This window comes from Prenolepis imparis, unplaced genomic scaffold (assembly GCF_030444845.1).
Source record: "Prenolepis imparis isolate NDT839.2.m4 unplaced genomic scaffold, iyPreImpa1.0 SCAF_5, whole genome shotgun sequence".
Lineage (NCBI taxonomy): Eukaryota > Metazoa > Arthropoda > Insecta > Hymenoptera > Formicidae > Prenolepis > Prenolepis imparis.
This window is the reverse complement of record NW_028141163.1, coordinates 3,598,722-3,625,615: the sequence shown is the minus strand read 5'-3', so window position 1 is coordinate 3,625,615 and position 26,894 is coordinate 3,598,722. Positions and strand designations below refer to the sequence as shown.

Below are 26,894 nucleotides of genomic sequence, written 5' to 3'. Positions count from 1 at the left end.
TCATTTCTCTTCTCTCGTCCGTCGATCGATCGAAGCTCATCTTCGCGACGATTATGTTTAATTAGGTTGCTCTTTTAACTTACGTCTGACTGCTGATCGAGACCCCAATGTTGCTTCGAGCGATGAAGTACATTCTCGGATATATGTATATGTGATCTACTTTCAGCAATGTTGCTCACTTTCGCTCTTGACCAAAACTCCCGACACACATTTAGGATAGATCTCGTTTCGAATGATCGATCGATACTTAAGAAAGAGTGTCGCGCTCTACCTCTAATGTCTACCTGGTGCCATTTATGTCGTAGATGGATTTTCGTAATCATTAATGTAGACGCCCATTAATGGGGACGCGATCAGTATTATTTTTTTTTTTTTATCTCTTCGTCGTTCCTCTCGCGTTTTATACCGTCTATTTTTTGTTTCTTTTTTATATCGGGCTGTTGTATTTTTTGTACCGACGATCAATAGCGAGGCTCAATTAGAGATTGCTCGATCCAAGATAGATTGTAGACAGTTCGAGGTCGTAATTGCAGAGTGTTATCTCAAAACTCGGTCGATCTAGTCATTGAACATTTTTAGAGATATCTGCTCTAATAAACATCCACTCGCGTGAACAATATAAACACTTTAACTTCAAAGATTTACCGAAGAATTTATAGATGATATTAATCATAGCTCGTCGACGTTTTATAATAATTGAAATGTGTGTTGATATTTTAAATTTTACGAATTAACTCTCTCTCTCTCTCTCTTTGTATCAATCCAAATCTATAGGTAAAAATCATTATTGCACATATTCTGTTTTAGATTTATCTGTAATATTTAATAATATATACAATATAAAAATTTTTTATTTTGAAAAATTTATGAAAATTTTAAAAGATATTTTATCGATTATTCTTTGATGCTCGAATAATTAGAAAAATATGCGGAGAATCATCAAAAACCTCTAATTAATTTTCGTCTCCTTGATATAGGATCGTAATAGTTAAAATATTTAAATTTTTGGAAAATTTAAATTATAATACTGACAAACTCAAATATGACTTTATGTGACTTCACGTGAGTTTTAATATTCTGAATTAATAACTATGTGGCATCAAAAGTTTATCGAGGTAAACGGAATTATCATGTAATTATTATCGTTCATTAATTTATAATGACTAATCTCGATTTCTTTCTTTTACTCCTTCTCGTTCTCATTTTCGAAGTCGCACAATGTTGCAGAGAACGCGTCGGAGAAAACAAGTCGAAGTATAGCTGGATCGGCAACTTGTATAGGAAGAGATGGGAAAGGATTTCTAGTCGCAGAACGCGCGCATTATTTAGAGAACTAGTTTCGCTACTACATTAATTCACGATATTGCATATCGTCGTGCCTACCTTCGTGCGGTAAAGGCCGGTTGCGCGTTCCCCTTTCAGCTCGTCTTCTTCTAATTGCGCGTAAAACAGCGGCGAAATGCGCGGCTGCGCACAGGTGCGCGAGGGTATACGCGATAACCCGGCAATTAATAAAATCGCACGCAATAGAGCCTTCGGCTCCGTTAATTACGGTTAACGCGTAACTTCTGCCTTCTGCGCCTGTTTCACGCGTTTCTCGGTATCTCTCTTTTTTTTTCCTCGCGATGAACACTTCGGAATCGGCAAATTGATTGAGAAAGAGAGAAAGAGAGAGAAGAAAGAGAAGAGGGTGCGCCATTGCACCTGCAATAATTGTCGGTAATTAGTAACGCGCTCGCGAGCGTAATCTCGGATATTTCGCGTTCTAATACAGTGGGATAAATCACTCCGATTAATTCCCGAGGCTTGCGAAAAGAGAGAGAGAGAGAGAGAGAGAATCATTGAGAATTGTAATTCTTTGTAATTCGCGAAGGTGTAGCAGACGATGATGAAGCGTAATATCGCGTCCCGATATTACGGTGAAAATGCTATGCTCCGTTCCTATGCTTTGTGATAAATTCTTCGGTATCGTATAAATCTTTAGATCTTTTTAATCCTACAAATTACTAATCGACTAACTAGAGATTATCTTGTAACGCGAAAGAAAAATGTTGATCGCGATGAATTAATTTAGTACGATTAGCGTTAATAACGACTTTTCAGGTATTCCAATCGAGCAGCTTGATATTTATGCATCAAGATATTTACGAGATTGACGGAAGAGATCGAAGTCATAAAGATAACGCCTATGGGAATCGCTCTTTCATAAGTAGCTGCAAATGACTCGGGAGAATCGGGGAAAAAGATGAGTTCTTTCTTTCGTTAAAGCGATTACTCGGTCAACGGATTACGTAATTTATATCCCTTCGCAACTATTCAGCCGTCAAAGGCATATTCTTTGTACCAAACTCTCTGCGAAATATACTTACATCGCAAATTGTGCTCTTTTCTCGCGATAACAGTCATTAAGTGGCAGGCAAAGCGAACGGTTGGGGAACGAACGAGGGTTAAATCATTACGATATTATTCGGTGACAGGGTGTAATCATCGAAGGCGAAGTCATTAAGATCCCAATTGCACGTCGACCCCTCCGTATTTTGTGTTCATAGCTTCTCTATCTGCTCGCGTTATCTCGTCAATCACGAGTCATTTTATGCGCGAGGTGTGGCAACAGCAGGTCGAATCATTAAAAGTTTACCTTCTATGAAACACGCAAAATTTTATAGAATACAAGACTCGGCGGTGTAAGCTGCGATTTAGGATTGTAAATTTGTACATTCATAATGATTATAAAAATGAATGAGATATATAATTTTCTCACGGCCTTTTTCGACAGATTTACATCATCTCGATAATTAGGCTCCATTAACACCTTAATTGCCATGATGGTTTATGACAGGCGCTATCAAATTTTTTTTAAACGCTTGCTTTTTAAAAAAATGGATTCCACCGAATAAAATATTATAATCGATTGATAATAATATTAATATAATAAATTAATTAATATTAATCAATAATAATTAATTATTATCAATATTATAATCGAAAATAGAATATTTTATTTAAATATTTTATCATTATACTTATAATTTTAAAAATTTAATTTTTTTTTGTATACCTACACGTAAGACATAAAATTCGCTGGGCTGTGCTAACTTTTATTTCAAACATATTGTTTTTAAATATACAAATTTCTTATTTGTACTTCGCGAAGAGATGCGTTTCGACGTGATATCGCGGATTCGCTACGCTTGACTTGGATCGAAAATTGGGGTTCGATTACATGCGCCAACTACTATACGAGCATCGCATCTTCCATTCACTTATGCGATCCTTCATCATCGTTTCGCGGCTAAACATACATTAGCGAAGAGAGCTGCTCTTTCGCTCTTTCTCCGCGCGTTTTATTATTAGGCACACGTTATGCGGGTCCGCGGCCGATTGCGTAAAAGCACGATCGAGACGAGTTTACACCGATTGGATTTTCGTTTGATCTGAGACGAGAATGTTCGTGGACGTTCTTTATATTGAGACACGGGAATTTGAAGAGCGATATTCTCTCCGTCTCCACATTGAGCAAGCACAATTTGAAATGAGTAATGAGAACACCGAGCGAGATTTCGTTAGGTAATAGTATAGATTCGAGTTCTACTGCGATTGTAATAAATTTCTTTTAATGATAGTGATATACATCGTAATAATAATTTCCTCGCAAATAAATAAAGAAAGAGAGAGACAGAGAAAATATCACAATTTAGAAAGTTTTCAGAGTTTTTATTTATGAATAAATATATTTTATATTTTATGCTCCAAATGCCAATCTTTTCCGAAATTGTTATATTTTTCTTCTCCATCTTGAGAAAAAAAATATTGTATCTTAATTTTTGTTATGTCTGTAATAATTAAATCTCAACTATTATTCTTTGTCAGTTCATTTATATATACATATATATATATATTAACGTCTAAGAAATGGTCTTCTTTTATAAATGGATATTAATGACTCGATGATTAAGCTTGCTTAACGCGTCTAACGTTTCATATTGCGTAACACGGTCCGTTTATCCGATTATTTGCACGTGCGAACTTCGATTATGTTCCTGGAGCGCGGTTGCACGGTATGGCCACGTCGGTCGTGGATCACGTCGGGTCGCAACCCCGACGTTTTGTTTCGCACGCGATACCGCGCTGCGATTGCGGTGCTGCTACGGCAGATGGATAATTGACGAACCGCACCGCGGTGTCGTCACACAACGGTGGCAGAAAAGAGGCGAAGAGAAAAAGGATTATTACCCCCGGTAGTAACCGGTGAAAGTAAAGTATCGGTCACATAAGGATTAGCAACCGGGATGCAACCGGGAAGCTGACCCAAGCGTCAATTCGCATAAGCACACTAACGTAATAGAGCCCCAAGCTTGCTTTGCTCCGAGATTGCGCGGACTTTCTATATACATTTCATCCCTTCTTTTGTCCATTTCTTTCCAAAACAGGTCTAGATATATTTTTCGCTTCATTCGAAATTAATATTAAATTGAAGATTGTTGGAACATATAATTTCTTTATATACATATATACATCGTTATTAGTCCTACAAAGTCTCATTCTTTCGGATTTCGATTTTACTGATACTGGCATCAATAAAGTTTCCTGATTTGATACAATTAATCTTTGACATTGTTATATTTTGTTTAGTTTTATATACAGAGATATATATATTTCTTTACACAATCTTTGCAGGTTCTTAGTTCCACAAATCCTTGATTTTATATAAGTCCTTCGCTTCCGTAGATTTTATCTCAGCAAATCTCAATGATTTTTGAATACATTAATGATATGCAATTAAAATGATGGGATATATCTTTGATCTTTGCTGTTAGTGTACACGAAAGATATAGATTGCTTTTTCGTCCGTAACAACGTACAGTTACTAATCGCGTAATTTGCACGCAACTTTGTCGCGCGGCGAATAAGTTTACTCGGCATGAAATTAACCTTTAGTACAATATGAAAAAAGGCAATCGATATTTTACGGATATCCAAGTTTCATGAATTATGAATTCTCTGACTTTCGATCGGCGGCGACTTTCACTGATCCTTACGCAGGACGAGTACTCTTAGACAGCGTGGCTGCACCTTCACTCTGCGAACATTTCCAGCGCATTTACATATAATTAACACACATTATTTATATTAATTAAATGCGTTATATATATTATCTCTCTTAATTAATGAGAAATATTGCGAAAAATATTTTTAAATTAAATCGTATATGTTATAGCCACATAGATTATCAGCTGATGTTACTCATTTTGCATATATATATTTGTATTTGATTAAAAATATTAATATTATTTTCAATATCGATAGACAATGAATATTTAAAATTAGAGTGATAATTATTTATAATTTTTTGAATTTTACGTGACTGCAATAAACACATATTAGAGCGCAAATAAGCTCCATGTCACTACAATTAGAAAGCTAACTTCACATAATTTCCATTTTAATAATTATATAATGTGCGCGCTTGTAACCAACGAACACAAATTTCATCGTTCACGTAATGCTTGAAAGGGCAACGCTTGTTTCTATATAGAATCAATATCAAAATCGTGTAGTATAATCCAATATCACTGACTCATATACTTACGACAGATGTGGGCGCAGTTGAAAAGTGGTCCAGCGCGCGAGACGCGACGTTAGGGCCTGTCACAAATCAGGCCAAACACAAGACCCCGATTTCTAATTCGTTTAGGGCTTTAAGGCATAGCACCTCCGGCGAAATTCTTCATTATTCCGAAATGCATGAGCGTGAATGGAGCGCTCTTTCAAGTTACTACCGTATTGACACGGATAAGGCACTCAAGAAATTAACTCTATCATCAAATCTATTCTCGTCATATGTACCCCGTCCGAAAGACAATCGACTTTCATGTTTCGTTGATTTATCGCCGGGAAAGAATATCCGGGTTCGTGAAAGCAAAATTGACCAACGTTTTATATCTCTCTTTGAACAAAATCACGAACTACTTCTTTGGAAATCTTTGGAAAATACTCATTAAAAACAAATTTTTTAACTTTTTTATATATTTATATTTAATTGTTGTCAAAGTTTAAAAAAATCGACATTTTACAAAAACTGGATATATTTCTGTTCATATTTCATATATTTTACATTTTTACATATTTTATATACATATATATATTTTCCGAAATATTATCTTTCATAAATGAAGACGTTTGCTTTAATCGCGAGTGTATGACCCCTGGTGTAATTGCAAGATTAGCTCTCGTCGATTGGCCCGAGGCGTCTGATAGAGTCGATTCATCATCGCGTTCTTTCAAATCCGCGGGAAGACTCGCTTCGATTCCCATCGAGAAGCATCGAATGTTGACAACGAATTAATAGAGCGCAGTTAGGCCGCTTCGGATCGTTTACTCTGCGGTTCTTTTGCCTCGACTCGACGATTGGCGCGCGAAACAAATCACTCGATAAAGATTACGAATAAGGCCTCCCACGAGGTGTTTACAGGCAATCGGGATCTTTGTTCTTCATATTTATCTCTCGAGAAGAACCGATCATTTTCTTGCAAAAATAGGAAAAACTAATTAAAACCAACTTGCAGAAAATTATTCTGCGAAAGAGATTGGATTTCTTATCTTTTCGGTAATCTATAGATCCAGATATTATAATTTATTACTATTATATTCCATATATATATATATATATAAAGTATTATGTGCGATACTGTCATTAATAAGTTTAAAATAAACTATATAATGACAGTATTTTATTAATGACAGTATCGCACATAATACTTTCCGCATTGATGACACATTAATTTGCATAACACTATATAAATGTAATTATCATTACGCTTTACATATTGCTATGCGCGTCTACGATAACGGGTTACCTACTTTGATTTATTATCAACTCGTAGGATAGGAAAACTTTACTCGAAACCAGTTTCTTTCCGTTCTGCAACTCCGTCGTTAGCCTCGATGATACTTTAATTGTACGAACGACTCGCGCAACTCTGCGCTGCAATTTTCCCGGGGCACGGCGTTTCACCTCGCGGAAGAAATCGCGCGTTGCAACGCGCGAAGAGCGTGGTGCTCGCGAATATCCGCGGAATTCGCGGATGATACGTTGCGCGTAACCTACACGAATAATCTCGCGCGCGATGGATGCGAAATGCTGCCGATCGTGTATTCCGCATATCGCGTCGATTGGAGAATTTCATGTCGAACTGCCCGATGAGATTTGCCCTTATCAATACCCATCTATCGTGAAAAAAAGGACGACAAAACGAGGTTCGCATAGCAATCAGGGATTATTTGTTAAAACTCCAGTCGTTATAATTAAAAATTGTGAATTTATTAAAAAATACATAATTTTTTTTGTATATACAAATACGTAAAACAAGTTTCTCGCATGTGAGTTACAATTAATAAATGTTTGTCATTCAACATAAAATTCATATGCTAGTAGTAAATAATAAATATAAGATATATCTATACATATTCCAGAGTGGAGGTTTTCAAAATTGTATTGCATAAGAAAATCGTGCGTATCCCTCTAAGATTTTTATATAAATATATTTGTAAAACTTGTTCATTTTTTTTATTTTATTATACAATCGAATTCTAAGCTTTCTTTTTAATTTCACAGATTTATTTTATTTATTTTCATAAGCTACTTGTGTTTCTAAGCATTTTATTTTTTTACGAATCTATTTTTGAGTAGTTTATTTTTAGATTCTAATGATTTTTTGCATGTAATATCATTTTGAGCTTTCTATTTCTAAAATATCGACGCGCCGTTCGACAGATTAAAGGATGTAGGAGCAAGGGAGGTTAAAACGATGTAATTTTCAATTTGCACGGAAAGGGGGCGAATCATGAAAGGGCAGCAATAATTTCCCCGCGGAAACACGGTGGCCGGTATCTCCGTCAGTCAGGCAGGTCGAGAGCGAGGCTAATGTTGGAGTAAAGGTTATCTAACGAATGAAAGATGCTTCTCTCTCGGGCGCTCGCCTTCTTCATATCCTGAAGGAATACATCGCACGCCCCTCGCGGATGTGATCCTTGTGCTCGCGGATGCATCCGCCGTCATTCCGTTGTGTTATCGCAATCTCGCCGCCGAGATTCTCACGAGAACCCGCGCCGTCATTCCGTCAGTCCTTCCTTGCCGCGTCACTTCCGCCATAAAAACCAGAAACGCGAGGTGCGCTATAAGGATAAATAAGGGTGTTTGCTAATTACGTCTATAAACAAGTTGAGAAAAAAACGTCTTTTCGTCTGAAAACATATGTGTGAAATTAATTATACTTCTAATTTTCAAGAAAATTTATCGAGGAAAGAGTTCTCTTCGTTTGTAATAATTTTTTATCGTAATGACCCTAAAGCTTACTTTATACAATTCGCGGTAAGATTTGAAACAAAATTTTATTTATAATTTAATATGTCATGTAATACAGAGAACAAACATTTTTTGAAGAAATAAAATATACACATATATACAAAAAATATCACACACGCAAATATAATTATGACGGCACATAAAATTATAAATAATCTCATATTAATATCTTGAAATTATCTCGAATATAGATCATCTAAAATAAATTTTAAAGGTCGCAGATATTAATATAAAATAAATTGTCTATAAAATTCCTGAATTTTTAATTTTTAGAAAGAAATAATTCTTGATCACTTGCGCGATCGATTCTCTCATGCACGAATTCTCGACCCGAGTGAAGAATGGAATGCCCGAACGAAGGATGCGCGTGCATGCATGCGATGAAGCAAGTTGACTGCTTTCCATCCTCGCGGTCGCGTGCGGACGCGTCGCGAAATGTCAAGGCATCCTCGCGCGAGTGAAAGGACGCGTCCTGCCGCGCCCGCTTTTCGTTTTCCATCCTCGTGCGAAATAATTAATAAATTAATAACCCGTCGTGACTCTAATCGGCCGCCGTGATGCCGATGAAATCGAATGGAGCGTGCGATGTCAAGGGTCAAATGTGCAAAAATAGCAAAACGCAAGAGCGGATGTTGTCTTTTTGGAATTTAGAAGATTAATAATAAAATAATGATAGCTTACAAAGATCTTTCTGATAGATATATGATTAAATTGAAAAGAGAGAGAGAGAGAGAGAGAGAGAGAGAGAGAGAGAGAGAGAAAGAAAATAATTAAAATTAAATTAATATTAGTAAAAGGAAGCAATGTTTTTTTTTCTCTTATATGTGTTTTATTCTATAAAATTATGTATATAATTTCACATATATAATTAAATATATATAGATTCTTTCTATTTTTAAAGAAAATCCAAGAAAATTATTTTGATGAGAGTTCTCTCATTATTAAATTTTATAAAGTTTGATTAATTTCCGTATAAGCGCGAGATATTTATTCAGCAGGCTACGATAATTAGACATTTACAGTTCTTTGATTTATATTATTCCTTCGATTAATACCGTCGATTGGCATTCGACACATCGTTGTTGAGTGAGAGAGAAAAATAGCGAAACGCTTTATGCTCCGACTCGGGAATCGAGTATCGGTGCATAAACGTGATTATTTCCGCAATAATTTAACGATAATTACATCGAGATGAAAATGTTCGCTACGGCTAAAGCATAACTTTATCTTATGCGATTGTTGAAGCTTTATAAACGCTTCACATTCTTATGAATATTTATTGGCAATAAAATACTAGTACCGACAACTCTCTTTATTTAATTTTTATAATAAATTTTTAAATTTATATACAGGCTACATATCTTATATATCTCTTTTCTATACAATTTGTTATTTTTATTATATTTTATTTACAACGCGATAGTATATTCTAAAAAATTATATTAAGAGTTTTTAATTATATTGAAAAAGATTTTTTATATCTTATTTTATCTTTTATATTTATTTGTAGTTTTGTTATATGTATATGTATACACTCGTGAATGTATCTCTTTAGGATATATATGTATATACACTTTTAAAATATATCAATTTGATGAAACCCCTTTTATGATATTAAGATATGAATTATATATTTAGATACAAATTTAATTAAATCTTTTTATTTTTCTCTCTCTCTCTCTCTCTCTCTCTCTCTCTCTCTCTCTCTTCTAAATATTCAAATTAATCTGACCGGCCAGTTATAATAAATCCAGAGCAATTCCGGTTCTCTAATGCAACTACAAAGGCATTATATACACTCGGGAGAACAGTATGCAAGAGTTGGCGCCGAGAGTTGTCTACTAGGTAACCTTGTATTGACGGCAAAATGTAAATCTCGTCAGAGGTCAATGATTATGTAGCGCAGTACCGATAAATGTGACTACGTATGTACCATGATTGATACTTATGATCCATCCATGTCGGTTCGTATCTCGGTAGAAAATATCTCGGTTAAAATTAGTTCCACGTAGGTGGACACGTTAGTGTACATACACGATGCATTAAAACTCGTTTGCGTAATTGAAAAGCACATTGTTTCTCGCTGAAAAGGCAATTTAAGAGAGAGAAAACGTAAAAAAAAAATTTGCTAACCCTTTTATATCTCTATAAAGAGATTCTATTTTTGAGTGAAAGCGGGTTTTAAAAAAAAGTAACTGATTTATTATTTATCGATTTTTTTAGAAAACGAATATTTCCAGAACTCATGCAAAAATAAACAATTACATAATATATATATATATATATATATATATATATATATATATACACATATATATTACACAAATAAGGTTTCATCAAATCAGAGTGTTTCACTGTTCTTCAGGAGAATTCCAATTAATTTGACGTAAATTCTCTTTAAATAAAATATTAATATATTAATACATTAAATAAGATATTAATATATTAATACAATACATTAGAAATATATTATAAATATATATCGATATATTTGCAAAATCAAGTTGCCAAAAATGATTTACATGCAATAATATAGATTGCCTTGTCATGAAAGATAATTTACATAAGATTTTATTTTTTTTTACAGGGAGGACGACGACATTTTCAAAATTAACTTCTCAGCCTCGGGATGATTGAGTCAGGTCATAATAGATTCTCTTTACGAAATTGCCTCGCTATTCTTCTAAGAAATCTCGCGTTTTACGATACACATCTCGAAGATTAGCGAGCGCTCCGCGTTGTGAGCCCCCGAAGATGACGCGTATCATCCGCGTCGCTGGCTCTTGTCCCACGGCTAGGAAACGTTAATGGGTACCCTCGTGAACGAGGTGGGCGCCCATTAAAACTAGGATCCGAGCATTTAGAGCCGCTGACAAATGTGACATGATCCGAGGCGCGCCGTGTCCCGAGTCGAGTCGCGCGCACGCTCGCTCATCCGAGTTAATTGTCGGCCGCAATTAAGAACCGTGTTTTATTGAACACGAGAGCTCGCGCGAGCGGGATCATGGGAAAGGGTTATATCGGCCGTCGTCCGGCCCGAAAAACGTAACGCCGCGTTAATTAAGCCCGCCGTCGCGACGGATTCACGTCTCTTCGCTTTCGCCTTGGAAATCTACGATGGTCCTCCATTTGTACCCTCGTGGACCTAGGATGATGTCGCAGCTGGGAAGGACACACCGAGAGAAAATGCTGAGAGACAAATGGGTGAGTCGATATTATACTTCCTGTTGTATTTCGATATTTATGATATTGCGCGATTTATATTTATATCCTTCACTTGATTGCAATAATAACGAATAATAATTGTATAATTAAGACACAATCGAGGAGAGATAAAATCCTCGACGTTCTTAAGGCTCCTGGCTCCTTTCCGACCATGTCGAAATCGTGACGTCAGAGGCGAGAAAACACACGCTAAAATTTCTCTTAGGTGCCATTTCGAAATAAAAAAATATTTCGACGAAACAGCACTTCAGATGGCTTTAGCACACTCTTAAAAAAACCCCGAAAACTATCCTTTCCCCTTTATAATCAATCAACAGCTGTAAAATGTAATATTATGAAGCCCAGTTCGTCTGGTCTTTGCACGTGCGCAGTCATTCCGCATGTCAAAGTCTGACATCTCGATCATTTTACAGATGTTGATTGATTATAAAGGGAAAAGGATAGTTTTCGGGGGTTTTTAAGAGTGTGCTAAAGCCATCTGAAGTGCTGTTTAATCGAAATATCTTTTCATTAAAAAATGGCATCTAAGAATTTTCAGCGTGTGCTTTCTCGCCTCTGACGTCACAATCCAATATGGCCGCGGTGAGCACCCAGGAGCCTTAAATGGAGATACGTATTTACGAGAAATTTTCTCGTTTCTCTATTTATTTAAGTAGCTGGTTGTTGGATGAAACATTACGTGTTTTTATATGAATTAATTTACATTATATAAGCTACTAAATCGTTTAAAGCTTCGAAGATAAATAAGTTTGATATTGCAATAATATAAAAAGGGGAAGAAAATCTTAGATCCTCTTTTCACCCCGCGACTTGTTGAGATAAACTCCAAGTTTGCGAAAGCGTTTATCGCCGATGGGTTTCGGAATAATCTATATGCTCGTCTCATCTACGCGGTAGACAATACTCTTGACTACCGCACGAGATGAGAATTTCTAACGAAGATGCATGCGAATGGCTCGTGGCGGATTTCACGTGGGAAAGGTAAATACAGCGGCATCCCGTTGTAACCGATTCGACGTGTTCCATATTAACTCTTCTATCAATGATGGTACTTCGGGATTTTTTTAGCGCATTTTAAATCTTGAGTAAATAACTCTTTGTGTCGTCTACGCACCGTATTACGTTTCGCAGTTTCAAGACTCGAGACGGAAGAGAATAAAGCAGTAATACAATTTTTTTTCACATTTCGTAACACAAGACGATTCTAAATGACGTGTACATTAAATAGAGATGTAGCGATTCGATAAGATTGGAAAAAGATAATTTTAGCACAATGATTCACTTCCCATATATTACATTTTTTTTTATCCTTAATTAGAAAATTATATTATGCGCCGTATTTGTTTTCATTTTCTGCACATGTCGCGGAAATTTTCGATTATCTGCCCGCATATTTGTGTTGCAAGAACGTGCGTATTTACGGGTATATAATTACGTAAAAGTTAGATTTAGTAAAATGGGTTAAATTAAGTGCGCATATAACTTGCGTCGAATTTTTTACGGAAACGGTAAATTGTCATCGTGCCTAGTAAAGGGACAGTCCTGGCAAGATGGAGGCTAGGCAGATAAGATCTAGAAGACCTTTGCACGCGAGAAATAAATGGTTACACGCTTTAACGTTTATAAGCACGTTTTCAAGTGCATCTTAGACGAGCAGGTGATTATCCTCGTGGAGCATGAGAAAGGCACTGCGAGATGCCCGATATCTCCGAACGTCCCTTTCCCCCTTCTTCCTCTATATACTTAATTTATACCAACTTCAACATACATCCGCTGCTCCTTAAACAGACTGGTGAAATACTTCAATTAAGTCACGTAATTTACAAAGTAACATATTTAATCCTTATTTTTAAATATTTTTTTTGGTGATGGAAGATGAGGAATAAAATTGACATGTTTTTTTCAAATTTAAAACAGCAAGCTGCAACTTTGCATAATTGCTGACATTTATTGCTTTATTATTCTAATAAATAACGCATTTGCATCGAAAAACATTAATAAATAATGATGATCTCAAAATCAGAATGTTTGAATAATTTACTGTTATTTTTAGAAGAAAGTTTTCAATGAGCAATTTCGATGTTGTCGATCGCGGCAAGAATTACGCGTAATTTAACTTTTATCTCATCAAAGTGTTCGACGATATACTCGTGCTATCAAATAAAATTGCGAATTTAATGTCTCGCCGATCGTTACGATGAGCGATAAATGTTCGACGCGCGTAACGAATGCTTCGTTAAGCAAAACATCGTTAATTATTGCGCCCTCGATTATTCCGAATCCGTTTACGCGCGTAAAAAAAGGGATCTCTGACGCGCAATTTAAAGCGTGCGTAAATCGCGCGTTTAAATCGTCGCGTTTAATTGCGTGCGTAACTTTGTCGCCCTTTGCGTTTAATTGACGGATTTCGTGTTGCGCAAGAATGCCTTGCTTCATCCAGATTTACAGTTTGCGTCGCGGGTGGCGAAAGTAATTCGAGAGAGACAAAAAAATTTCGACAATATTCATCTTTCATACGCGAGACAAGCAACGCGTTGCAATAAAAGTGACATTTAATTGCAATTAATATATATAGCAAAGCTAACAATAAGAAATATAAACTTTTTAAAATTATATTATAGTGTAAAAGAGCAGTATTTTTTTTTTTTTTTCACTTATTGGAAAATCCGAGTGTAAGTTGTCTCTGTGGCTTTTAACTATATTATTTTAAATCGAAATTTTAATTTCAAAACTTTTCAAGTAAAAGCGATAACTCCGCGACACTTTAATCTCGCTAAAATGAGAAGATTGTAGGAAAACTGTCTCAACTGGGCGTGTGTTCGCGCTACCGAGCCCTCCTCTCTCCCTTCAAGCACCAGAACAATTTACAGTCGCGCGTGCATTATTGCACACGCGCTTAATGCACGCAAATCACTGGTTGCGTCGCTTTAATAAGCGTCGTAGCGCAGATAGAATGTTGAGATACACACACGAAACTATCAGCCAAAGACTTCTGCGGTGCCGCATCAGCTTCGCGAAAGGTTAAACCGGGAGGAGAAAGAAGGAAGAGAGGAGAGAATGTGAAAAAAATAAAACGCTCGCGGAATCGTTCCTCTTCGCCGCATAATCTTATGCCGTTTGACGCGCGATTACGCCATTCCGAGAGCTGTGTTTAATATCTCGGGAGGACGTGAATCGATCTCGCGTACCACGCGAATTTTCTTCCAACATATACATACATATTACATAGACATGCCTATCATTGGTCCGCTTCATCGTTACGCAAGTCCTCGATTAGTACCTATAAAATTATCGAGCTCCAAAGCGAGGCGTGCTAATCCTATTACTTTCGAAAATCAGATACCGCAACGTCATCTTGTTCGTTCGTTTTTGCTTTTTCTCGAATCGAATTTTCGAACTCGAGCATTCACTTTATTATGTTTTTTATTTATTTTTATCACTAAATATCTGCTGCATAATTATCATCGACGATTGTTGTTGCTTTAAAATTTTAAAACTGATCCGCGAACCTTCATGTTCTTAATTAATATAGGGACAAAATACTTTTCTATCTTTAACACCTCTTTTTTCCACATTTTTACTTCAAACTTTGGAATGTTTGGAGGGAATTAATATTATACGCAGGATTTTGCCGCAAAGTACTTGTCAAGAGCCCATCGCAAAACTGCGAAGAACTTAACATACTTTTATCGAAAAAGAGCATATTTTTATCTATAATAAAAAGTTATTGCATTCATGGCTTGAATTTTATGACACGTCCCCGAGAACATTATTTGCAAAACTTTATTCTTGCTTGCCTCGGGGAAAAATTGTTATCCTAAACGCGGTGAAAGTTGGCTATATCTCGCGTAAGAGCTGTCCCGGAGCCATCCGTGGATAATCGTATGTAAATATGCGACATGAAGTGAGCACGAAAGTACGTAGTATGAGTGATTATCGCCCATGCGGCGAGTGTATTAAATACCCAAGTTGATCGAACTTCACACTGAATTTATGTTTCGTTTCTAAAAGGCATGCGGTGAGCAGCCTTAAAATGTCGCTTGCGGCAGTAAGACATACAGGATATATGTACATACCTGTGCCGAGAGCAGTCTCGTAAACATATTTCAATAAAGTCCATATATAAATGCGCAGTAGCTAGAAACGAAGATGAGTTTCTTCATTACTAGACGTTCTAGCAAACAATTCCATCTGTAAAAATAAAACGTAACGTATTATTCCGATTATTGTACGCTTAAAATATTCTAGTAATACACAGTTGAAAAATTTCTGTTAAATTTAACAGATATCACCTGTCCCAAACGGTCCACAGAAATTTTTGTGTTAATTTAACATAATACGGATATGTTAAATGATGACACGAATACTGTGTTAATATTTTAACACAAAATAAATGCAAACTCCAACTAATTTGAAATAAATTTTATGTAAAATTAACATAATTTTAATGTAAAAATTAACTTAAAAAAATGGTTAATTTTACCCGTGTGGAAAATAAAAATCATCAGTATCCTACAACTGTCTAGTTATATTAGCTAATAATCAGATAGAATTGTAATGCTTGTGGTTAATTATTAATATATTGATATTATATTTTTTTACTTTACCTTTGCAATCGCTGAAAAATCTCGGTACCTTCGAAGATTCGATCCTGGAATCTTCACATTATGATCTGTGCGCGTTATTTACTGCGCCAAATTCGAATTGATACATTCAGTAAATTTGTTACTTACATAACAAGTTTAAATGGTATACAAAATAATTTTCATTTTTAATTAAAGTTTTTTGCTAGACAAGTATGAGGGTAATTAGATAAGTTTTAAATAACGCCATCTATAACTCAGAATAACTAGATAATATATAGGTAGAAATTGGATATGTATTATGAGAAACATGATTTTTTTTTTACTTAAAACTGACTAGTATTTAGCTAGTAGCTATTTAATAACTATATAATTTTTGTAGTTGAATACGATATCATGGTTAACTCCAAATAACTATGTAATCATTGACTAAGCATTTAAAGTATGACATACATCGAAAAATCTAGCAAGTGATAATAATATTACTAGCTAGATATTCAATATAGTTTAGAATAGCTAGCCACAAGCATTTGCCTCAGTTTCATGAGACAATTTTCCACACGGGTACATTTTATCATCCCCACTTATATTATAAAGTAAAATTAATATTTTTTTTCTGTAAATTTTAACAAATAAATCTTGTTACTAATAATACGGAACATATTTATTGTGTAATATTAAAAATAGATGCACAGTGTGTTATTTTTACATTTTTTTTCAGTTGTTCTGATAATTTAACAATTGAGTTTAATTAACAGAACAGCAATATGTTAAATTAACACATGAATGTGTTAAATATTTAACACAAAAATTTTAACGGGCATTTTTTTAAACAAGGAAACACAAATTTTTCAAATACCGTTTCTCTTCGCACATCCTTTAATTACACATTTTATTGATTACGCTCTATCTGTTTGATACGCACAGAGAGATAAGAGCACTATAAATTATATTACGAGACGCGTTATTACAGTATCATGTTATTACGATCGTATTCACGCTATATTTGATAAGACAAGTAAATTGCGGAACAAAATAGAAAATATGAGGTGCGTCTCGATATTTATGGATTTATTCTGTAAAAATGCTCTTTTTAGCTCTGTAAAACAAAAAAGAAAGAGCGAAAAAAAGAAAGAGCTAAATATACGACTATCCTAGTTTAGAATTTTAAGACAACTTTGTAATAGAAACTCTCATGTGTTCCAACTTCTTATCGCGTTTCTTAATAGCAGATTCCTTTAACGCGTTTCATAGGTATATAAAAATCAAATATGTATATCAAACGAGTTTATGCATTAATAATCTTTCGATAGATATAATTAGTTGCACAGATAGATTTAGATAGTATATAATATATACAATTAGATTTTTTTTCATAATTAATGATTATTAATATGCTATTTCTTATATATACATATATAATTACTATATATATATATATATATATATATATATATATCTTACAATTAATGTTACCAGCAATAGCTTTCCAATCATTCAATCAATCAATTTGCAATTATTATCATTTTTAAGGTACGAGAATAGATACCTTTGTCAAAAATTTTTAATATTTAAAAAATTGTTTTTTTAAAGTCTTAAAATAATAAAACAATTAATTGAAGTATTAAGTCTTACGTAAAATACAAGCTATACAATAACAAAACAAGATGTAATTTATTAAAGCAATTTTACATTTTAAATTTTTAATACATATAATGATTAAAATATCGAAAAGCTGTATTTTTAAAAAGTGTAAAAAATATTCTATTGGATTTTAAATTAGGAGTTTAGATAAAGGAACACCCCCTCTGTCCCCTCCCTCTTTTTATATACACCTGATAGTGTCTCTTATAAACTTAGCAAGATTTTAAAATATTTGCAAATAATGCGAAAGAGCACGATATTCACGCGGAAACTTAGATTCTTAATGAACGACGCAGTTGGCTCATTTGTTCCATGCTGTATAATATGCATTGCACCGGTTATATATACATACAAATATATATGCACGTAATGTACCGCATAAAACGTATATACTCTTTCGCTAAAGATCCGTGTAAACCCGTTTAATACGCTCTTTATGACGAAGTGGTTACTAAAGCAATGATCGCGATGTTTGCATTTGCCACGCGGGGCAAAAGAGATGTGGCCGCTTCACTCCATCCATTATCCTTAACTGAAAGTAATTACAGGGGGAGGGCAAAAAAAAGGAAGGTATCCACGCGGCGGCTCAACAACGCAAGCAGGTTCGCGCGAGGAGATTAGGCTTTTTGCGTTCTTCCTATTACCGATCACTCCTTTATTTATATTTCCTCGACACTTTGTTTTATATTCTGGGAGGGAATCCCGACTAAAGGAATACCTGGCGGTCCGCGGACCGTAAATGCATTTCACAAAAAAAAAAAAAAAAAAAAAAAACTATAGCGCTAAATTATCTCGTATACACTATATTAGAATGTCGGAAACGCTACCATCGCGCTGGTCGCAGTTAATGCACTCGTTATTAACATACATCTTCATAGGACATTGCGGAAAACGACGGGATTATTGCCGGGAAATATTTCGCGTTCCGCATTTAGTCTCGTTATATTTGCCGCGAAATGTTTTTATCGTAAAGAGAGAGAGAGAGAGAGGTATTATTGCTAATTAATATTATGATTGATTAATCTGACAAGAAAAGTCGGCGCGTAATCAAATAATAAAATATGATGCACTGAAAATTCTTAATTTTATGAAAAGATCGATGTAAACGTCCCCCACAATTTTAAAGCGGATGTAAATAAAATAATGAGAAACTTTTACTATCTTGGCACACAATTTATAAACAGATTGAAAACTGTATTACATATTCAAATGGAGCGTACTGCTACCGCATTCCAGTTTAAACATCTAATTCGTAATTGAACACTTATTCAAGAATATAGGAATGCAACTGTTACTTCTGGTTTTGTATTTTGTATTTAATAAAAATTAATGAAAATTTTTCTATAATATATATATATATATATCTTAATAATCGCGATTAACTTTGTCGATGGGCAAGAAACGAAGTGGCCGTTTGATCTCGATAAGAAATAGAGCGCTCCTTTTCGCAGGATGTAGCTTCGAGCGATGGGAAGAAAGTTTCGCAAGAATAGTTTAATTTTGTAGCCCGTTAGGCGATAAAACGCAGAGTAAAAGTCTATGACGAACTTTGTGTACAAACATGTGTGTAGAAGCGAATGGCGCTACATGGAGTCATTAATTAGTGCGATTGCTCGCGGCAATTATGAATGTCAAATCATTAAAAAACAAAAAATAAGAGCGATAAAAAAGAGAAACATTCTCTTTCTCTCTCTTTTTTGTTACCATTACAATTAACAAACAATAGAAATTCTAAATGCATTAATTGTCTTTAATTCGAGAACTAATATATATATATCTAACAGTTAAATAAAATTAACAGAGAATAAATAAATAATAAATAATTAAGAATTCTTGTTTTGTCTTACATAACTACGTTTCTCTTTGGTATGATTAACTTTTAATTATGATTGATACTTGTGATTGATGTTATCGATTGACAAAAAAATAAATTAGCCGCTCAAGTTCGTGAAACGAAACCTTACCTTTTTCGCAGCTTCGAACTACGTCGTCGAAAGTTTCGTAATTATGATTTATTTCTGTACTCCGAGGCAGAAACGAGAAACAGATCGTGCGATGCGCCGCGACACGAAATTGATTGAATAACGAGTTCAGAAGCGGTCGTCCTTCAATTGCATGCGCGGGCTTTTGGTTACATACTCCGTTTGTCGCGAAGAGGAGAAAAGAAATTTTACCGTAATCTTGTATTTTATGATACTTTTTTTACCATAATATTTTATTATTTTTATATTATTTGTGATATCGCGTCTTGCGAAATTATACTTATAACTTTGAGTCAATAATATATATTAAAGCCGTATGAATCTTTGATCTCGATAAAATCCGTTTCAAGTAATCTCGTTACATCGCGAAACAACCGATTTCTAATTAGCGCATGAAATCGATTCAAGTAATCGTTATACACATCGAAACAAACCGATTTCTAATTAGCGCGTGAAATAGGTTTAAGTAATTGTTACTTGTTGGAACAACCGATCGCGAAATCGATAGCATTATTCTCGGTTTGCGATGTTGTAAAAATTAATATCAAAATCAATGCATATTAACTACACTAGAACAATTTGTTCTGAAGTCAATGTGCGTAGTTCTATAATATTTAATAAAATATAGCAAAACTTAAAATTTAAATTATATTGAAAAAGATATACCGAGATTAATTTGATAATTGATATATATCAAGAGATAATTGATATATCAAGATATATATGATTTTTATTTTTCCGTAGAAGAAAGAATGTTGTATTTCTTGACATATATTTTAATGACTGCTGTTGAAATAAATTTAACAATATAATGTATAAAGAGAGAATTACATGGTCATTCGAGTTTTTCGTAATTTTATTCAAGCTTAAAAGATGCGTAAATATTGTAATTATAATTTTATCAATTTTCAAAATTATTTCGAAAAAAAAACCAGTTTTATAAGGAAATTAATTTTTGACTAATTTTCATGAAGAATCTTGAATCATCGGATCGGAGATATGTTTATTCGTCGTAAACTCGTAAACAGTTATGGTCAAATAACACTTGTTTCACATACTTTATTGACATATTTCCATTTAATTTGCATATTTGCTCATCTCTGACTCCTTTCCATTAAATTTGTAAAGAGAAGACTTTAGAGCAAATATTTATCGTCTAATTTTAGAAATGACTAGAGTAGAGGGATAAGTCATCATATTCCGTGCAATTTGGTTCTTCCCTTCTCATCTCGCCGATTGATTAATGATCGAGAAACGAGTCAGGTTGCTCTTTAATCGCGCAGACGCGCCCCGTTTCGCCTGAAATTTATTTGTTTCACACTCGAGCGGCGAGTGTGTCGACTTGCGGAATGACACATAAATCAGACCTTCGCGTCGCGCTGGATCGCGTTCTCAGCAACGGATCCGGAACCGGCGAGAAGTGTCACGGACATTTCGGGAGACTTCGTGAAATTTCGCAATTCGTTTGAAGCGTGTAAAAAAGTGGAGAATGCAAAGAGAGATACGCGTAGAATTCCTGCAGAAAATGTAACCTTTTTTTTTACGTTGATATGCATTACTTGCAATAGTAACATCTCTGAATTATCGCTACATAGTTTTAAATAAAAATTAAAATCAATATTTTTTTATCCAGACAATAATTACTGATATACAATATTATTAATTTATAAATATCTAGAAAAATAAGACGTTGGATTTAAAGATCTGAGTGTATATGCTGACGTTAAACTATTATATAATAAATATTCTTATTTTTTATTGCAATAATAATTTTGATTAAAATTATCTGATATTAGTAAGTGACGATAGTAATAATTGCAGCCATAGTAACAAATAATTAGCATTTGTTTTGAAAAATATGATACTATTAACAATAGATTATTCAAAATAATTCTATAAGATTTAATAAATCATATTTAGATACATAATTAGTTTTTAGATCATCAGAAATAATATACGATTAAGAATCTTTATAAGATTAGAAGGAAAGAAAAATTGCTCACAATATCGTATAATTAATGAAGATCTGCGTTGCTGATTAATATTATATGCCTCTCATCATTCTTCTCATTTCTTCTTCTTTTTTAACCAATATTTAATGGTGAAACCGTTAACTTGTTTTTAAGCCATTGATTGGCATGCTTATTTGGTTTGGTTAATTAAGGAAAAAACAAATAAACCAAATTAAAGATGAAAAAACTTAAAAAGTTAAATTTAATACAGAGAGAGGAGGGGGGAAGAGAGAGAGAGAGAGAGAGAGAGAGAGTTCCAGATCTTATATTGTACGTAATTGTTTGTTTTGAAACGTGCTTTATTAATTTGTTGTGGGTGATTTTGCCCGGCTCTTGCTTGGTTTGTCGTCTTCCGATAGCAATCAATAATTAATTGATACTTTCTACTGTGATAGTCACGCATACCTCGACATTAAAGATCCACTTTAAAGATACCATGTAAAATGTATCTGACGTATCGAGTCCACGAAAATAAATTACTTCGCGCAAAACATTCCATGTTGGCTAATATTAATCAAAACATGTGTGTCTCTCATTTATAAAATATTAATATTTTTAAGAATATAAATTTTTAATATAATAAATGTTTATATAAAATATGCATATTATATAAAAACTTGAAATTTTTAAAAAATATTTTAATAAATATATATTTTTTAGATAATATAATTGTATGAATGTCAATTAAAACATTTTTCTCGTTCATCAAACTATTGACATTACAATTTAACATAATAATTGCTTCCACTATCATTATTCAATAGAATATAATTAAAATTTGTCGTTGATATTATTGATAAAGACATAATAAACTTGCTATTATAACCCGTCACAGAGATCATATATCAATATAAATGTTAATTATTATTATATTTTATGTGACTGACACACATTTCTTATATAATATACACATACATATATACTCGGAAATTATCAAAAAATATCCAAATTTGTGTCAAATTGCATGATATGTAATTTGGGAAATTACGGTCAATCTTTCGTGTCGGTGAACGTATACAAAGTACAACGCAGAATTGCTGTCTGATATTTCATCAGCAAATATGTCACTCGCGGCAACGTGTCGGATGCAACTTGTCAATTGCATAGTCAATTACAACTTGTGAATTATTACCGAGCTTGTTTATTGCAGGTTGATGTTCCTATATCAGAGTATATCTTATCACCGGATGACGCTAATGATTTTTAATAACGTAATCGATACGCATAAATTTTATCATGTACCGTTTAGAGATGCAACGAATATTAGGCAACTATTCGGTATTCTGTCTATTCGGCAACATTTTTACTATTCGGCCGAACACCGAATATTTAGTCTATTATTCGGCCGAATACCGAATAGTTTTAAAACAGAAAGGAAATAAGAAATAATAATTTACATTCTACTATTCTTGGATCTTCGCATTCGATAAAATATGTCCATATAGGCGATTTCTTCTTATTTATAGAAGCCATCATGTATATTTCACGAAACTAAATGAAAATAATAAAAATTAAATAATGAAAATAATAAAAACTACCTAATAAGAACCAACTAAACTAATTATAAGAATACCTTTTACGTCGCGCGGTTTCTTTTTTTCTACTTTTTGTTTGTATTAAGACCGTGGGCGATTATCCGATCATCGATGAGCTAACAAGTTTCAAGTCAGAGGAGATGTGAAGACTTAATTAATTTGCCCCACTGTGAGACAAATCAATTACTTATCTATTTTTTAAAACAAAGGCGATATTCAAACCCTGAAGATTTTTATCCATAAAATTTTCATATAAAATTATTAAACTGTAATCATTAAAATAATATATTTAAAAATTAAAGTAGCAAAATAATAAAAAAATATATAAACATATAAAATATGTAGATATAAATATACGTAACATATATATCTTATATAAATAGATATACTTTTTATCTATTTTTTATCGATTAATTTTCTTTTCATTTTATTTCATAAATGTCCGTAATTTTAAACTTGATTAATAAAATGCAGGATGCATCCCCAAAGAATAAGATATCGAAGAGTCCGTTAAGTAATGAATATATATATATATATATATATATATATATGTATATTTTCCTTCGTTGTGAAAGAAATATAGTGATTCGTGGGAACCGGAGCCCCCCTTACTTATGGACGCGCATTGGGCAATAACTCCGCAAACTGGTTTATTTAGTTCCCGGCATATTACATATCTCGTGATATTCATTGCGTCCGATCGACGAAATTATATCGACCACAAGTACACGATGTCGCCCGAATGGCTGCCAAGGCCGCAGTTATGCCTTGCGGCGTCTGATCAAATTCATTTATTTCCATTGGAGATTTATTTATTTTCGCGGCGTATAACACGATCTCTCAGTATCGCGTGGCTCGCTTTTAACCCCGTAATTGTTGAGATTCTTTGACAACTTGGACCTATCTGGACCATGTCCTTAAGAATCAAAGCGTCGTAAAGAAAATGCTTTATCAAGATTGCAGCTAATCGTTTCGAAATCGCGCTTCTATTTATTAAGTAAAGAAAGCAGTGCAACTATAATATAAAACTTCAGAGAAAAAGAGAAGGAGGAAGTAATGATTTCTACGATATATATAATTTATAGATTAATATAAATATATATATAGGTTTTTTTTACAGATATAGTTTGTGTATCTGTAAAAAAATAAAAAATAGTTTTTGTTACGGTCTCTGCATGAGTTTGAAACATGATTCGCTCGATGTCCATTAATATTAAATTAATAATGACGGTTTTTGCGAGCAATATATAAATCGCGGATAATTAATGTTAGAACATTATGGATGGAATATCATAAAATATATCGCTTTTTTTCTTCGCAACATCGAGCCGTCAAGTTGTTTATTGATTCGCAAATGTCTTCGACCCAGCTTATGTCTGATAGACAAATTATTTAAGTGATTTGTAACCAATAATTGATTGCGATTTAAACGCGAACTCAATTGTGCAAGGGATCGTTTGATGTCTCACTTAACTCGAGCAAGATTAATCCTCGAATTTTGGCGATTTTTGCGAGAATTACGCAACAGTATGTTTCATCTCAAAAAATAATTTTAAATTAAAAATATATTTTTTTCTCAAGTAATATTCAATAATAATATTTATTTATCTGCATGTGTGATAATACTGTGAGCTTTAATTAGTCGTCGACAGAACTCTTTTTAAGACTCTAGGATTAAAACCTTTAGAATTCCTCGCGGAAGAATTCCTTCTAATTGTAAGCTTCAACACTACTCAACTATTTTTTATTTCGGTGAAATTCTGAAAATATGATAACTCTACAGGAGTACAGTTCCCCATTTCTCTGTACCGAAATGCACAACTGTTATGCAATGACTATTATTTATTGACGCGTAACGAACCGTTAATAATTTAATTATCGACGATGCACTCTTCGAGCTCGAGTCGTGCAATTTCGTTTGGCAAAGTGAAATTTAATTGATCGTAAACGTAACGGTGATTGCAGTCGCCGAACTCGAGCATATAGCGTGTTTAAAAATTATCGTTTCTTTTTTTATTTTCAGATACTTTAATCAACTTGAATTTATAAATAAATAAATAAAATTTTAATAATGTGTTGATACTTTGTTTGTTTTCTTCAGTTTTTATGACAATATTAATTATTCTGATATCTTACGGTAATCTTATGGCAAATTTAAATTTTAAATTAAAATTTAATTAAACTATAAAGAAATATGAATCAGATATTTTTCAACCAAATTAAGGGGGGAACCTGGTTTAAGAGGCTGAAAAATACATAATTTTTAGAATTTTTTTTCTCAGCTAAAATAAAACCAATTAATCCCAAATTTTAGGCACAGTTTATTATACATTTAAATTATGTAAAATAATTTTTTTATTAAAAAATATTAAAGTTTTATTTAAAAAATAAAGCTATATTGATAGCGCCCATTTTTCACTGTGTACAACCTAGCGATCGTAATTTTTGTCTGAAACAAAAAAACCAATTCATTTTTTTAATGTTATATTATTACCTTCTATTTAAACTAAAAAAATTAAAAGAAAAGCAAAAATTGAAAAACTTTTACAACTTTAAAGAAAGAAGTTACAATTTTCACGAAAAAATTGCGACTTTTCTTTACAAAAAAATAATCTAATTTAACTTTTCTCAAAAATATTTTAGTTTAAATAGAAGGTAATAATATAACATTAAAGAAATTAATTGATTTTTTTGTTTCAGACAAAAATTACGATCGCTAGGTTGTACACAGTGAAAAATGGGCGGCGCTATCAATATAGCTTTATTTTTTAAATAAAACTTTAATATTTTTTAATAAAAAAATTATTTTACATAATTTAAATGTATAATAAAATGTGCCTAAAATTTGGAATTAATTGGTTTTATTTTAGCTGAGAAAAAAAATTCTAAAAATTATGTATTTTTCAGCCTCCTATAAACCAGGTTCCCCCCTTAAGTACAAACAGCTATCTTTATATACGTAAGATAAAAAACATTTTAAAACATTGTTGTGTGTTATGGGTTACCGCGTAATTTTTACACGCTAGTCGTAATTTATGTATATTGCTTAAATAAAATCGCGTGAAATTTTATTCCGTTCGTTCTGATAAGAAAAAATATTTGTCAACATAAACGACGCTTTCGCTCTTTCAGCGATTTCAATATATATAAGTCGTACGTACATATATTTCCATACAGATAGCTTTAGGTAGGTGGTGTTCGAAACGTATAATATCGTGTTCACATTGAGAAGCCGGTACTTAGTATCCATTTATGTCACTGGTTATAGATCGAAGACTCTCGTAAAACAAGTAGTCCGCACGCACACTCGCCAAACACATTGTGTAACGCTAATGGATCGAGTTTATTCATACGATCGCTGAATGACTCGGATCGCTCGAGTTCCACGTGGCTTTCGTCATAGCTTTGTTATACGGAGAAAGTATCGTATCGTCAATCGTATAACGCGACGACGACGAGAGATCTTGATAAAACTTTAAATAAAAAAACCAGCGAATCTCTCAACCTGGTTCGCAATATTAAAAGTCAAATCTTGTATCTAAAATCTT

The 26,894-nt window shown here is 33.4% G+C and overlaps 1 long non-coding RNA gene across 1 annotated transcript in view; it reads left to right on the top strand.

Annotated features, from left to right (window-relative positions):
- Positions 1 to 26,894, top strand: part of LOC145936460 (uncharacterized) — a 76,157-nt gene that overhangs the window by 10,046 nt on the left and 39,217 nt on the right. The window contains exon 2 of the long non-coding RNA XR_014425396.1: positions 10,953 to 11,569. This is a non-coding gene — a long non-coding RNA (uncharacterized LOC145936460). The remainder of the gene's footprint in view (positions 1 to 10,952; positions 11,570 to 26,894) is intronic.